The following is a 12,500-nucleotide window of genomic DNA, read 5'->3' on the forward strand; positions in this document are numbered from 1 at the left end:
AACTGCTTGCACAGTCACCTGGACACAGAGATGAGAATCACACACACACACACACACACACGCACACACACACAAACCTTTTGCACAGTTGCCAGGGCACAGGCCTGAGAACGGCACACACACACAGCAGTTACACTGTCACTAAGGCACAGGGCTAAAAACAGCACAAACACACACACACATATACATTCACACACATACACACACAAACTGCTTGCACAATCACCAGCGCACATGGCTGAGAATGGCACACACACACAAACACACACACACACCAGTTTCACAGTCGCCAGGGCACAGGGCTGAGAAGAACACATACATAAATACATACACACACAAACTGCTTGCACAGTCGTCAGGGCTCAGGAGTGTAAATGGCACACACAAACACTGACACACACACACACACAAACAAACCATTGCACAATCACCAGAGCACAGGGCTGAGAATTCAAACTTACACACACACAGAGAAACCTGATGCACAGTCGCCAGGGCACAGGGCTGAGAACAGCACATGCACACACACACACACACACACACACACACACACACACAACACACACACACACACATACACACCAACCGGTTGCACAGTCGCCAAGGGACAGGGCTTAGAACCCCAGACACACACACACACATAAACAAAAACCGGTCACAGTCGACAGGAAACAGGGCTCAGAACAACACACACACACGCACACACACAAATTAATTGCACAGTCGCCAGGGCACAGGACTGAGAACAGCACACAAACACACACAGGGACACACAAACGGGTTGCACAGTTTCCAGGACACAGGTCTGAGAATGAAACACACACACACACATACACAAACACATAAACCGGTTGCACACACACCAAGGCACAGGGCTCAGAACAGCTCGAACACACACACACAGACACACACAAACCTTTGCACAGTCGCCAGGCATAGGACTGAGAACAGCACACACACACACACAAACCTGTTGAACTGTCGCCTGGGCACAGGGCAGTGAACAGAACAAACACACACACAAACACCCAAACCGGTTACACAGTTTCCAGGGCACAGGGCTGAGAATAGCACAAACACACAAATACACATACACAAACTGGTTTCATAGTCGCCAGGGCACGGGGCTGAAAATGGCACTCACACACACACACACAAATACACACAAACCTATTGCACAGTCACCAGGTCACAGGTCTTAGAACAGGACACATACACACAGATACACACACAAACAGGTTGCACAGTCGCCAGGGCAAAGGGATGAGAAAAGCACACACACACACACACACACACACACACACACATACAGAAACATTCACACAAACCGGTTGCACAGTTGCAAGGGGACAGGGTTAAGAACAGCTCTAACACACACACAAACACACACACATGCAAACAGATTGCACAGTCTCCAGGGTACAGCGCTGAGAACAGAACACACATACACACACACACACACACATAAACCGGTTTCACAGTCGCCAGAGCACAAGCCTGAGGACAACACAGACACACACACGCACAAACACAAATGAGTTGCATGATCGCCAGCGCACAGGGCTGAGAACAGCACACACACACACACACACACAAAACCAGTTGCACAATTGCCAGGGCTCGGGTCTGAGAATAGCACACACACACACATATATGCACACAAACACACAAAAAATGGCTGCACAGTCTCCAGGACACAGGGCTGAGAATTCACACACACACCCAAACAAACCTGTTGCACAGTTGCCAGGGCACAGCGCTGAGTATGGCACACACTCACACACACACACAAACCGGTTGAACCGTTACCAGAGCACAGGGCTGAGAACAGCACACACATACACACACACCGGTTGCACAGTCACCAGGCACAGGGCTAAGAACGGCACACAGTCACACACAAACACACACACAAAACGGTTGCACTGTCACCAGGGCACAGGGCAGAGAACAGCACACACACACAAAAACACAGAAAGACACACGTACAAAAAAACGGGTTGCACAGTCGCCAGGGCACACGGCTGAGAACAGCACACACACACACACGTACACACTAAAGGGTTGCAAAGTTGCCAGGGCACAGGTCTGAGAATGGCACACACACACACACACACACACACACATGCACACACACTTACAGGTGGCAGAGACTCCAGGACACAGTGCTGATAATTCACACACACACACACACACACACACACAAAGCGGCTGCACAGTCGCCAAGGCAAAGGGCTCAAAACAGCTCTAACACACACACACACATATACATAAATCGATTTCACAGTCACCAGAGCACAAGCCTGAGCACAGCACACACACACACGCACACACACAAACTAGTTTCAGAGTCGCCAGGGCACAGGGCTGAAAACAGCACACACACACGCAGACAAACTGGTTGCACAGTCGCCAGAGCACAGGGCTGAGAACAGCACACACACACACCAACACACACTCAAGCCGGTTTCTCAGTTGCCAGACCACAGGGCTGAGATCAGCACTCCCCCACCCCCACACACACACAAACCTGTACACATTCGCCAGCGTACAGGGCTGAGAACAGCACATACACACACATACACACACACACAGAAACCAGTTGTACAGTCGCCAGGGAACAGGGCTGAGCATGGCACACACACAGACCGACACACACACAAAGAAACCAGTTTCAGAGTTGCCAGGGCAGAGGGCTGGGAACAGCACACACACACACATACACACACACACACACCGGTTGCACAGTCGCCTGGGCACAGAGCTGAAAATGGCACACACACACACAAACAACTGCTTGCACAGTCGCCTGGACACAGAGATGAGAATCACACACACATACACACACACACGCGCGCACACACACAAATCTTTTGCACAGTTGCCAGGGCACAGGGCTGAGAACGGCACACACACACAGCAGTTACACTGTCACTAAGGCACAGGGCTAAACACAGCACAAACACACACACACATATACATTCACACACATACACACACAAACCGCTTGCACAGTCACCAGCGCACATGGCTGAGAATGGCACACACACACAAACACACACACACACACACACCAGTTTCACAGTCGCCAGGGCACAGGGCTGAGAAGAACACATAAATACATACATACACACACAAACTGCTTGCACAGTCGTCAGGGCTCAGGGCTGTGAATGGCACACACAAACACTGACACACACACACACACAAACAAACCATTGCAAAATCACCAGGGCACAGGGCTGAGAATTCAAACTTACACACACACAGAGAAACCTGATGCACAGTCGCCAGGGCACAGGGCTGAGAACAGCACATGCACACACACACACACACACACACACATACACACCAACCGGTTGCATAGTGGCCAAGGGACATGGCTGAGAACCACAGACACACACACACACATAAACAAAAACCGGTCACAGTCGACAGGAAACAGGGCTCAGAACAACACACACACACGCACACACACAAATTAATTGCACAGTCGCCAGGGCACAGGACTGACAACAGCACACAAACACACACAGGGACACACAAACGGGTTGCACAGTTTCCAGGACACAGGTCTGAGAATGAAACACACACACACACACATACACAAACACATAAACCGGTTGCGCACACACCAAGGCACAGGGCTCAGAACAGCTCGAACACACACACACAGACACTCACAAACCTTTGCACAGTCGCCAGGCATAGGACTGAGAACAACACACACACACACACAAACCTGTTGAACAGTTGCCTGGGCACAGCGCAGTGAATAGAACAAACACACACCCAAATACCCAAACCGGTTGCACAGTTTCCAGGGCACAGGGCTGAGAATAGCACAGACACAGACACACACATACACAAACTGGTTTCATAGTCGCCAGGGCACGGGGCTGAATATGGCACACACACACACACAAATACACACAAACCTGTTGCACAGTCACCAGGTTACAGGTCTTAGAACAGGACACATACACACAGATACACACACAAACAGGTTGCACAGTTGCCAGGGCAAAAGGCTGAGAAAAGCACACACACACACACACATAGAAACATTCACACAAACCGGTTGTGCAGTCGCCAGGGGACAGGGTTCAGAACATCTCTAACACACACACAAACACACACACATGCAAACTGATTGCACAGTCTCCAGGGTACAGGGCTGAGAACAGAACACACATACACACACACACACACACACATAAACCGGTTTCACAGTCGCCAGAGCACAAGCCTGAGAACAACACAGACACACACACGCACAAACACAAATGAGTTGCATGGTCGCAGGCGCACAGGGCTGAGAACAGCAGACACACACACACACACACACACACACACACACAAAACCAGTTGCACAATTGCCAGGGCTCGGGTCTGAGAATAGCACACACACACACACATATATATGCACACAAACACACAAAAAGTGGTTGCACAGTCTCCAGGACACAGGACTGAAAATTCACACACACACCCAACAAACCTGTTGCACAGTTGCCAGGGCACAGGGCTGAGTATGGCACACATTCACACACACACACAAACCGGTTGAACCGTTACCAGAGCACAGGGCTGAGAACAGCACATACATACACACACACCGGTTGCACAGTCACCAGGCACAGGGCTAAGAACGGCACACACTCACACACAGAAACACACACACAAACCGGTTGCACTGTCACCAGGGCACCGGGCTGAGAACAGCACACACACACACACACACACACACACATAAACCGGTTGCAGAATCGCCAGGGTACAGGGCTGAGAACTGAACACACACACAGACACAAACTGGTTTTACAGTCGCTAGAGCACAAGCCTGAGAACAACACAGACACACACACGCACCCACACAAATTAGTTGCACAGTTGTCAGGGCACAGGGCTGAGTATGCACACACACACACACACACACAAACACACACACACGCACACACACACAAACCGGTTTCACAGTCTCCAGGGCACACGGCTGAGAACAGCACATACCCAAACACAAACATACACACACAAACTGCTTGCACAGTGGCCAGGGCAAAGGGCTGAGAATGGCACACACAAACACACACACACACACACGAATAAACCATTGCAGAGTTGCCAGGGCCCAGGGCTGAGAATGGCACACAAACACACACATACACTCATAAACCGGTTGCAGTGTCGCCAGGCCAAAGGGCTGAGAACATCACACACACACACACACACACACATACACAAAAAAACCATTGCACAGTCTCAAGGGCACAGGGATGAGAACGGCGCACACACACACACAACACATACACACACACACATGAACAAACTAATTGCATTTTTGCCAGGGCACAGGGCTGTAAACGGCACACACACACACACACACACACACACACACACACACAAAACTGTTTCACCGTCACTAGAGCACAGTGTTGAGAACAGCACACAGACACACACACACACACACACAAACAAACCGGTGCACAGTCGCCAGGGCACAGGGCTTAAAACAGCACATGCACACACACACACACACACACACACACATACACACCAACCGGTTGCACAGTCGCCAAGGGACAGGGCTGAGAACCACAGACACACACAGACACACACACATACATAAACACAAACCAGTTTCACAGTCGACAGGAAACGTCTCAGAAGAGCACACACATACACACACACACAAAACTGTTGCACTGTATCCAGGGCACAGGATTGAGAACAGCACACACACAGATTCACACACACACATACACAAATACATAAACTGGTTGTGCACTCTCCAAGTCACAGGGCTCAGAACAGCTCTAACACACACACACAAACCGATTGCATGATCACCAGGGTTCATGATTGAGAACTGAACACCCCCACACAGAGACATAAACCGGTTTCACAGTCGCCAGAGGACAAGCCTGAGAACAACACAGACACACACATGCACACACACAAACCGGGGCACAGGGCTGAGAACAGCACATAGCCAAACACAAACATACACACACATACTGCTTGCACAGTTGCCATGGCAAAGGGCTGAGAATGGCACACACACACACACACACACACACACACACACACACACGAACAAACCATTGCACAGTCGCCAGGGCCCAGGGCTGAGAATGGCACACAAACACACACATACACTCATAAACCAGTTGCAGTGTCACCAGGCCAATGGGCTGAGAAAGCACACACACACACACACACACACACAAAAAAAAAAACCGCTTGCACAATCTCCAGGGCACAGGGATGAGAACGGCGCATACACACACACACACACACACACACACATGAACAAACTAGTTGCGTTGTTGCCAGGGCACAGGGCTGAAAACGGCACACACACACACACACACACACACACACACACACACAAAACGCTTTCACAGTCACCAGAGCACAGTGTTGAGAACAGCACACAGACACAGACACACACACACACAAACAAACCGGTGCACAGTCGCCAGGGCACAGGGCTTAAAACAGCACATGCACACACACACACACTCACATACACACCAACCGGTTGCACAGTCTCCAAGGGACAGGGCTGAGAACCACAGACACACACACACACACACATAAACACAAACCGGTTTCACAGTCGACAGGAAACAGGGCTCAGAACAGCACACACATACACACACACACACAACTGTTGCACAGTTTCCAGGGCACAGGATTGAGAACAGCACACACACAGATTCACACACACACATACACAAATACATAAACTGGTTGTGCAATCTCCAAGTCACAGGGCTCAGAACAGCTCTTACACACACACAAACACCGATTGCTCGATCACCAGGGTTCATGGCTGAGAACAGAACACACACACACACAGAGACATAAACCGGTTTCACAGTCGCCAGAGGACAAGCCTGAGAACAACACAGACACACACACGCACACACACAAATTAGTTGCACAGTCGCCAGGGCACTGGACTGAGAACAGCACACAAACACACACAGGGACACACAAACGGGTTGCACAGTTGCCAGGACACAGGTCTGAGAATGAAACACACACACACATAAACACTAACCGGTTTCACAGTCGACAGGAAACAGGGCTCAGAATGGCACATACACACACACACACACACACACACATGCACAAAACTGTTGCACTGATTCCAAGGCACAGGATTCAGAACAGCACACACAGAGATTCACACACACACATACACAAACACATAAACCGGTTGCACACTAGCCAAGGCACAGGGCTCAGAACAGCTCTAACACACACACACACACACACACACACACACACACACAAACCGATTGCATGGTCACCAGGGTTCATGGCTGAGAAGAGAACACACACACACACAGACATAAACCGGTTTCAAAGTCGCAAGAGCACAAGCCTCAGAACAACACAGACACACACACGCACACACACAAATTAGTTGCACAGTCACCAGGGCACAGGACTGAGAACAGCACACACACACACACAGGGACACACAAAAGGGTTGCACAGTTGCCAGGACACAGGTCTGACAATGAAACACACACACACACACACAAACCGGTTTCATAGTCGCCAGGGCACAGGTCTGAGAATACAAACACACACACACACACACACATACACAAACAAACCGGTTGCACAAATCCCGGCTACAGGACTGAGAACAGAACACACACACACACACCTGTTTCACAGTCTCCAGAGAACAAGCCTGAGAACAGCACACACAGACACATGCACACACACAAACTAATTGCACAGTCGCCAGGGCACAGGGCTGAGAATGGCACACACACACACACACACACACACACACACACAAACCAGTTGCATAGTCTCCAGGGCACAGGGCTGAGAATTCACTTAAACACACACACACAAACACATACCTGCTGCACAGTTACCAGGGCAGAGGCCTGAAAATGGCACACACTCACACACACACACACAAACCGGTTGCACAGTCGCAAGGGCAAAGGGCTGAGAACAGGAAATAGAACACACACATATACACTCACACACATACACACAGAAACCACTTGCACAGTCACCAAGGCTCAGGGCTGAGACTGGCACACACACACACACACACACACACCGGTTTCTCAGTCGCCAGGGCACAGGGCTGAGAACAGCATATACACACACAGACAGATGCACACATGGACACATACACACAAACACACACACACATACAAACTGGTTTCACAGTTGCCAAGGCACAGGGCTGAGAACAGCACATACACACACACACACACACACATACACACACAGAAACATACACAAACAAACTGCTTGCACAGTCGTCAGGGCACAGGGCTGTGAATGGCACACACAAATACACACACACACACACACACACGAACAAACCATTGCACAGTCGCCAGGGCACTGGGCTGAGGTAGGCACACACACACACAAACACACACACATACACATAAACCTGTTGCACAGTAGCCAAGGCACAGGGCTCAGAACAGCTCAAACACACACACACACACACACCACAAACCAGATTCTTTGTAGCCAGGGCACAGGACTGAGAACAGCACACACACACACACACACACACACACACACACACACACACACCAACCGGTTGCACAGTCTCTAGGAAACAGGGCTGAAAAGAGCACACACTTACACACACTCACACACACAAACAGTTACACAGTCACCAGGACACAGAGATGAGAGTCGTGTGCACACACACACACACACAAACCAGTTGCACAGTCGGAAGGGCACATGGCTGAAATCAGCACACACACAGACACACACACACACACGGATTCCTCAGTTTCCAGGGCATAAAGCTCAGGATGGCACACACACCTACACACACATATACACAAACTGGTTGAACAATCGCCAGGGCAAAAGGTTGAGAACAGCACACACACACACACACACACACAGGCATACAGATACTGGTTGCACAATCGCCAGGGCCAAGGGTTGAGAACAGCACACACACACACACACACACACACACACACACAGGCATACAGATACTGGATGCACAATCGCCAGGGCAAAGGCTTGAGAAGAGCACACACACACACACACAAACAGGCATACAGATACTGGTTGCACAATCGCCAGGGCACAGGGCTGAGAACAGCAACACACACACACACACACACACACACACACATGAACACAAACCAGTATCAGAGTCACCAGGGCACAGTGCTGAGAACAGCACACACACACACACACACACATACCGGTTGCACAGTCACCAGTCACAGGGCTGGGAATGCCAGACACACACACACTCACACACACACACACAAACATATGGACACAAACCGCTTGCACAGTCCCCAGGGTACAGGGCTGAGAACGGCACACACACACACACACACACACACACACACACACACACATACACACACACACACATACAGACACAAACCGCTTGCATATTCACCAGGGCACAGGGCTGAGAATAGAACACACATACACACACATACATAAACTGGTTTCACAGTCACCAGGGCACAAGCCTGAGAACAGCCCACACACCCACACATGCATGCACACACACATTAGTTACACAGTTGACAGGGCACTGGGCTGTGAACCACACACACACACACACACACACACACACACACATAAACACAAACCTGTTTCACAGTCGCTAGGGCACAGGGCTGAGAACGTGACACACACACACACACACACACATACACCAGTTTCACTGTCACCAGGGCACAGGCCAGAGAACAGCACACACACACACAAACTGGTTGCACAGTTGCCAGGGCACAGGGCTGAGCATGGCACACATACACAGACACACACACACAGACACACACAAACTGGTTTCAGATTCGCCAGGGCACAAGGCTGAGAACAGCACACACACACACACAAAAACACACAAACTGGTTGCACAGTGGCCAGGGCACAGAGCTCAGAATGGCACACACACACACACACACACACAAACCGGTTCCACAATTGCCAGGGAACAGGTCTGAGAATGGAACACACACACACACACAAAAACACGCACAGACACACACAAACCTGTTACACAGTCTCCATGGCACAGGGCTGAGAATTCACACATACACACACACACACAAACCTGTTACGTAGTTGCCAGGGCACAGGGCTGAGAACGGCACACACTCACACACACACACAAACCGGCTTCACAGTCGCCAGGGCACAGGGCTGAGAACAGCACACACACACACACACACACGCACACACACACACACGCAAAAATGGGTTGCATAGTTGCCAGGGCACAGGTCTGAGAATGGCACAAACACACACACACACAGGCACGCACGCACGCACACACACACATAAACCTGTGGTACAGTCTCCAGGGCACAGGCCTGAGAATTCACACACACACCCATAACACACACCCATACACACACTCCTGTTGCACAGTTGCCATGGCACAGGGCTGAGAACAGCATACACTCACATACACACACAAAAATTGGTTGCACAGTTGCCAGAGCACATGTCTGAGAACAGCACACACACACACACACACACACCAGTTGCAAAGTCACCAGGCACAGAGCTGAGAACGGCACAGCCTCACACACACACAGAAACTGGTTGCACAGTCACCAGAGCACAAGCCTGAGAACAGCACACAGACACACACACACACACACACAAACCGGTTGTAGAGTCGCCAGGGCACAAGGATGAGCAAGGCACACACACAGACACACACACACATAAACACAAACCTGTTTCACAGTTGCCAGGGCACAGGGCTGAGAACGGCACACACACAAACACACACACCCACATACATAAACCAGTTTCACTGTCGCCAGGGCACAGGCCAGAGAACAGCACACACCCTCACAAACCGGTTGCACAGTCACCAGGGCACAAAGCTGAGAACGGCACACACACACACACACACAGACGCACCATCTGGTTGCACTGTCGCCAGGGCACAGAGCTGAGAACAGCAAACGCACACACACACACACACACACACACACCGGTTGCACAGTCGCCACACACAGGGCTCAGAACGGCACACACACACGTGTACTCACACACACACATACACATAAACTCGTTGCACAGTCGCCAAGGAAAAGGTTCAGAACAGCTCTAACACACACACACACACACACACAAACCAGTCGCACAGTCGCCAGGGTACAGGGCTGAGAACAGCACACATACACACACACACATACTGGTTGCACAGTTGCCAGGGCACAGGGCTGAGAACAGCACACACACAGACAGACAGACAGACAGACACACAAACTGGTTGCACAGTCGCCAGGGCAAAAGGCTCAGAATGCACACACATCTACACACACACACAGCCAAACCAGTTGCACAGTCGCCATGGTACAGGGCTGAGCACAGCACACACACACACACAAACTTATTGCATAGTTGCCAGGGCTCATGGTTGAGAATGGCACACACACACACACAGAAACTGGTTTCACAGTCTCCAGGGCACAGTTCTGAGAACAGCACACACACACACACACACATACACCACCTGGTTGCACAGTCCCTAGAGCACTAGGCTGAGATCAGCACTGCCACACATACAGACACACACACACACACTAGTTTCACAGTTGCCAGGGCACAGGGCTGATAACAGCACACACACACACATGCACACAAACCCGTTGGATAGTCGCCTGGGCACAGGGCTGAAAAAAGCACACACACACACACAGACACACAAACCGGTTGCACAGTTGCTATAGCACAGGGCTGAGAACAGCACAAGACACACACACACACACACACACACAAACAGGTTTCACAGTCGCCAGGGCACCGGGTTGTGAACAGCACACACACACACACACACACAAACCTGTTGCACATTCGCCAGGGCACAGGGCTGAGAACAACATACACACACATAAACCGATTGCACAGTTGTCAGGGCACAGGGCTGAGAACAGCACACACACACACAGACACACACACACAAACTGGTTGCACAGTAGCCAGGGCACAGAGCTGAGAACGGCACACACACAAACACACAGACACAAACCATGTGCACAGTCGCAAGGGCACAGGCCTTAGAAAAGCACACAGACACCCACAAACACACACACACACACACAAACCGGTTGCACAGTTGCCAGGGCCCAGGGCTGAGAGTGGCACACACACACACACACACACATATATACACATACACATAAACTGGTGCACAGTCACCAGTGCACAAGGCTGAGAACAGCACACACACACACACACACACACACACACACAAACAAACAGGTTTCACAGTCACCAGGGCACAGAGCTGAGAACAGCACACACACAAACACACAGACACAAACCAGGTGCACAGTCGCAAGGGCACAGGCCTTAGAAAAACACACACACACAGACACACAAACACACACAAACCGGTTGCACAGTCGCCAGGGCACAGGTCTGAGAGTGGCACACACACACACACATGCACAAACCACTTGCACTGTCACCAGGGCACAGGGCTGAGA

This window comes from Bos taurus, chromosome Y (assembly GCF_002263795.3).
Source record: "Bos taurus isolate L1 Dominette 01449 registration number 42190680 breed Hereford chromosome Y, ARS-UCD2.0, whole genome shotgun sequence".
Taxonomy (NCBI): domain Eukaryota; kingdom Metazoa; phylum Chordata; class Mammalia; order Artiodactyla; family Bovidae; genus Bos; species Bos taurus.